At 46.5% G+C, this 5,717-nt stretch overlaps 1 long non-coding RNA gene across 1 annotated transcript in view; it reads right to left on the minus strand.

The window, feature by feature from the left end:
* Nucleotides 1-304: 304 nt before the first annotated feature.
* The window catches only part of LOC149136451 (uncharacterized), a 102,390-nt gene continuing 96,977 nt past the window's right edge, over nucleotides 305-5,717 (minus strand). Inside the window, exon 3 of the long non-coding RNA XR_016240975.1 lies at nucleotides 305-440. This is a non-coding gene — a long non-coding RNA (uncharacterized LOC149136451). The remainder of the gene's footprint in view (nucleotides 441-5,717) is intronic.

Here is a 5,717-nt window from a genome sequence, read left to right on the forward strand (position 1 = left end):
AGAGAAAGAAACGGAGAGGGAGATAGAGGGTCGAATATAGTATTCAACCTTCAAACGACATGTCTTTATGTACTTATATTTAGGTACCTGGTTATAACTTCAATGGAAAACATGGAAAAGTCAAAGCATATTATACTAAAATGTGGTCTTAATTAAAAACGGGGACCTTTAATATTTCTCTACCTTGACCTAGCATACATGTTAATGATCGTACATCACTGAAGAGGTTGAATAAAATCAAAACACATCCGGGATTAACATACTGCTTATTTCCAATTTTTATTTGTACGATCTGGTAAATTAACTCATTTAAAAAGTATAGTTATATATTTCTTTATTTTGGGATGTCGCACTTGACTTCGTTTTACTCACTGTTCAACAATGTTTACATCTCCATACAACTCTATGCCCAGTTTTTCACTTCAATATTCATGTTCAACCTGAAAAGTATGTCAACATTTCATTATGTGTTATAAACTGTCTGCATCAATTAAAGCGACGGTTATATTTCAAAATATTACTTTGTCCTAATTATAATATAAATGTTTTTGAACAATATCTAAAACACATATGTCAAACCTGTTTAAACTGAAGCTTCTTGATAAAATGAACAAGAGTATATGAGAATTTTAGTTGATCTACAAATTGCATATTCAAGATACAAGGTGAACGATAAGTCGGGTACACATACACATATATAACGTTATATATGTGTATGTATGTATGTATGTATGGATGGATGTATGTATGTATGTATGTATGTATATATATATATATATATATATATATATATATATATATATATATATATAATATAGTATAAATAAAATATAAATATATAGGCATACATACACACACATATATGTACATACTTAATCGCCTCAATATACCACGACGTCTAAAAAACTTTCGAACTTTTGAACTTTTCCACTTTTGTAAACCTCTTTTATTACCCTTATCATCTTTATTTTTTCCTTTACTTTCCTTCACCTACCGTCTCTTCGTACTCTGGATGTTCCTAATCTGTTTTCTCTAATCTGCACCTATTACTTTATATTCTTCTCCCTCCATTTCTTTTCTCCTCTCGTTTCTTCTCTCCCTGTCACCCCATTTTCTCCCTATTGTCCCATCTTCCTTTTTGCTTTGTTTTTTTTCTCCCACCTCGCTTATATTTTCTTCTCACAACGCCTTTTTCGTTTTTCTCCTCATGCCTTCATTTTTTTTCCCCCACGCCTGTAAAAATTTTTTTTTCCCACGTCCAATTTTCTCATCACGCTTGTTTTTTTTCCACTACACCTTTTGTAATTCTCCTTCCCACGTCTAATTTTCTTTTCTCTCTCGTTCCATCATGCCTGACTACAAATCTTTCCAACTCACTCTCCACAACCGCCTAAAACTATACCTCCGCACACTTCCCGCTCAATACTTTCAACCTACTATACGACTCTCCTTATTCATATTCAAGAAGACTGGTTTCTCTAGTCATATTACGTTTCTCAGTCGCTGCTTACATCACCGCCTCATCCCTAAGGGTTTCCGCTTCCATTTCCACACCACTCTCCACTCTTCTACCACCATTCTACCCGTACTCCGCACCACATCCTACCGCCTTATGCGGGCCACCATTCGCTCCAATCTCTCTAAAATCCACACTATCGACCGCCTTCTTCCTCCAGCCTTTTCCATATTTTTCTCCTCTCTGTCACCCTCCCATGCTCACAATACATTGCGCTTTATCATTCAACTTAATCATCTCTTTCATGCATTTCTTACCGACACTAAGCTCCGCAAACTTCACTCACTCCTCCATTCCTCCATACCCGATGCCACTACCCCAACCATTCCACCACCCTTCTCCCTCCCTGATATGCTTCCCCCACCCCCACCCAACCACCCTGTCTCTCCCACACACACTCCACCCCTCCCTCCCAGCCCTCCGCCATCCCGACCGCCCCTCCTAACCCTACTTCATCCCCTCCTACTTCTATTCCATCCACCCCTTCTCCACTTCAGTCTGTCGTTACCATTCCCCCAGATCTTCCTCTCTCTGAGGCGGAGCGCTCCATCCTCAATAGGGGTCTGCGCTTCATCCCACTCACTCCATCCTGCAAGGAATTTCAAACCCGTGCCGATGTCCACAGCTTTGTGCGCCGCGTTAGGTTGGGTGCGCTTTTCCATAACACACCACCCGCACCCAACGAGGACTGCTTCACTGACCTGGGCCGACGACCATCCCAGTGGACGCCTGCTCCTGGCCAGTTCCAAGCAGTTGATCTTTTCGCGGGCGCCTGCCAACGCGCTGTGGACCTGTTTAACTTTTTCAGGCGTCCCTCTCGACTCAACATCTCCCCAGCCGAACTCTTGGCCCTTCGATCCCTCCGACGCCGCACGGACATCATCATAAAACCGGCTGATAAGGGTGGAGCCGTGGTAGTATGGCGCGCGGACCTCTACAAGGCCGAAGCTCTCCGCCAACTTCGAGATACCTCATTCTACCGCCCTCTGCCCTCCGACCCCACGCCCAGCTACCAACAGACTGTGTCCTCCACTATCCATGACCTCATCCTCTCCTCCCGTCTCCTCGCCACCGCCTCCAACCTTATTTTTCGCACCCCACGCACCCCCACCATTTACTTCCTCCCCAAGATCCATAAACCGAACAACCCTGGCCGCCCCATCGTCTCCGCCTGCAACTGCCCCACCGAGCTTATCTCAAAATACCTAGACCGTGTCCTCGCCCCCCTAGTGACTTCTCTCCCTTCCCACATTCATGACACTAACCACGCGCTTCGTCTTTTCAACTCTTTCTCTTTCCCTCCTGGCCCTTCTAAGCTTCACTTGTCCTATCTCTCAACTGCTTCTCGTTCGCGGGAGATATCTACCAGCAGGTCTCGGGAGTGACCATGGGGACGAGAATGGGCCCCAACTACGCGAACCTGTTCGTTGGTTATGTTGAGGCCCAAATATTCTCCAGTTTCACTGGTCCTACTCCCGAACTATACGGTCGGTATATCGACGACTGTATCGGTGCCACCTCACTCTCCCGCGAACATCTTGACTCGTTCCTCTCATTCGTTCAATCTTTCCATCCTGCCCTCCACTTCTCCTGTACTATCTCTGACACCTCTGTCCCCTTTCTCGACATTTCGGTCAGTATCCTTCACTCCGCCCTTAGCACTTCCATCCACTACAAACACACAGACTCACACTTATATCTCAACTTCTCCTCCTCCCACCCTAAGCACACAAAACTTTCCATCCCCTATTCCCAATTCCTCCGTCTACGCAGACTTTGTAGCGACAGCCATGACTTTGAGACTCAGTCTCAACTCATGGCTCGCCACTTTAGCCTGCGTGGATATCCACCCACCACCATCCACACCGCCCTTGCCAGAGCACGTTCTGTGGACCGTGCATCTGCTCTCTCCTCCGAACCCGCCCTGCCGTTTCCCGCCTCCCTTTTCCCCTCACCTACCATCCCACCACCCTACCCCTCCAACGCTCCATTCTCCGAGCTTTCCGGCGCCTCCAGTCCGACCCCTCCACCTCCCACATCTTCCCTAATCGACCCCTCCCCTCCTTCAAACGAGCCCATAACCTACGAGACCTCTTGGTCCACAGCTTCTTCCCCAACCCAACCTCCCAACCTGGCTCGTTCCCTTGCTCCCGCCCACGCTGCCGCACTTGCCCTTACCTCTCCAACACCACCCTCCTCACCAGCACCCATCACCGACCCTATCGCATCACCGACTCCTTCACCTGCACTTATACCAACATCATCTATTGTATCTCCTGCTCTCTCTGCCATTCTCTGTACATCGGACAAACGGGGCGCCGCCTAGCCGACCGATTCGCGGAACACCTCCGAGACATCAACGTTGGCAATGACACCCCGGTGTCACGCCACTTCCGTTCTGCCGGTCACTCCTTGCAGCAACACCTGTCCGTGTTTGGATTGTCCATGCACAGGGGCCATCCGGACTCCCGTTTGCGCCGTGAACAGGGATTAATCTTCTCTCTTCGCTCCTTTGCGCCACATGGGCTCAACTCCCCTCCCCTCTTCATCTAACCCCTCCCCCTCCCTCCTACCACCCATCTCTCCTCCCCACCTGCTCCGACTCCTACTGCTCTGTACGTCTCTTCACCTTTCTTCACTCCTACTTCTCTTCACTCCTACCTCTCTTCACTCCTACTTCTCTTCCTACTTCTCTTCATTCCTACTTCTCTTCACTCCTACTTCTCTTCACTCTTACTTCTCTTCACTCCTACTTCTCTTCCTACTTCTCTTCACTCCCACTTCTCTTCACCCCTACTCTTTCTCTCCTCTCTCTTACTCTCTCTCACTCTCTTCTCTCTTACTCTCCCCTCTCTCACTCTTACTCTCTACACTCTTACTCTCTTACCCTCTCACCCTTACTCTCTCTCACTCTCTTCTCTCTTTCCCTCTCTCTCACTCTCTTCTCTCTCACTCTCTTTTCTCTCACTCTCTTTCTCTTCCTCTCTTTCTCCCCCCTCCCATACCCACCTTCCCCCTCTCTTACATCCACCTTCCCCTTCCCCCTTCATCGTCAACCCCCCTCATAAGCTCATCCCACCACACCTCAACACACTCCTACTCTACCTTCCCACTCCACCCCATCCAATTCCTTACACCCACCACCCACCCCTACCTACATACTCTTACCTCTACCCCACCCTCAGCCTAACCCACACTCCACCCATGCCTTCCCCACCTCCCAACACCTCCACATCACGTCACACCAACACCCTCACATCACACCATGCACACACTACAACTGACCAACTCCTTTCTCCCCTCCCCATTTTCACACATACATACGTCAAGATCACCAGCATTCTATCTCTCACACACACAGCCCCTCGTTCTTCGATCACCGTTCTTTCTCCCCCTTTGTTATCTCCCCCTTTTCTTAGCTCCCCTGTGTAAAATTTCTAACTTCCGGTCAGCCATTACTATGATTGACCGTTGACTGAACACTATTCAATTTTTTTTATCGTGTTTTTCTCCTTGTCTCCGTATTCTTTCTGTTGAAGAGCGTAGCTCGAAACGTTAAAGACTTTCCGTATTCCCGAGCGTCATACTAATACATCCTTTTGTTGTTTACACCACCTGTCCTCGTCTGTTGTTGTTTTTTCGTACATTCTCCCCCTATATATATATATATATATATATATATATATATATATATATATATATATATGCATATATGGGTACAGGACGTCGCAAAACGTAAACAATACGTAATACGAAAATACCAAGAAATACGAAAACAACATGAAACACGAAGACAAACTTTTTTATGCGAACAACGAGAAAAATAAAATGGAAAACAAGACAAGTAACATAAAGAAAGACCCTTCACCAGTTGTCGGCTGTTTATCTACTCCACATTTCGAGCATTTCACAACAATATGTGCCTTTGAGAAACAGTTGCTCTCTCGAACCAAAATAAAATTTGGGATTTTCGGAGGGTCAAAGTTGGTAACAAAAACAAGACAGTGAAAACAGTGAGGGCCGCTAAGCCAGACGAGGTAAGGTGGCGAACGTTGGAGGAACATTCTTTGACAAGAGAAAAGATAGGAGAGGAGACAGATAAAAATGCGTCTGGTCTGTGTGACAGACCAAAAGAAAAGAAAGATGATCACGTGAGGGAAAGAAAGATGGACGATGGTCACGTGTGAGCAACGAGAGAGTA

This window comes from Octopus bimaculoides, chromosome 3 (genome assembly GCF_046866305.1).
Source record: "Octopus bimaculoides isolate indiv1 chromosome 3, ASM4686630v1, whole genome shotgun sequence".
In the NCBI taxonomy this organism is placed as follows: Eukaryota; Metazoa; Mollusca; class Cephalopoda; order Octopoda; family Octopodidae; genus Octopus; species Octopus bimaculoides.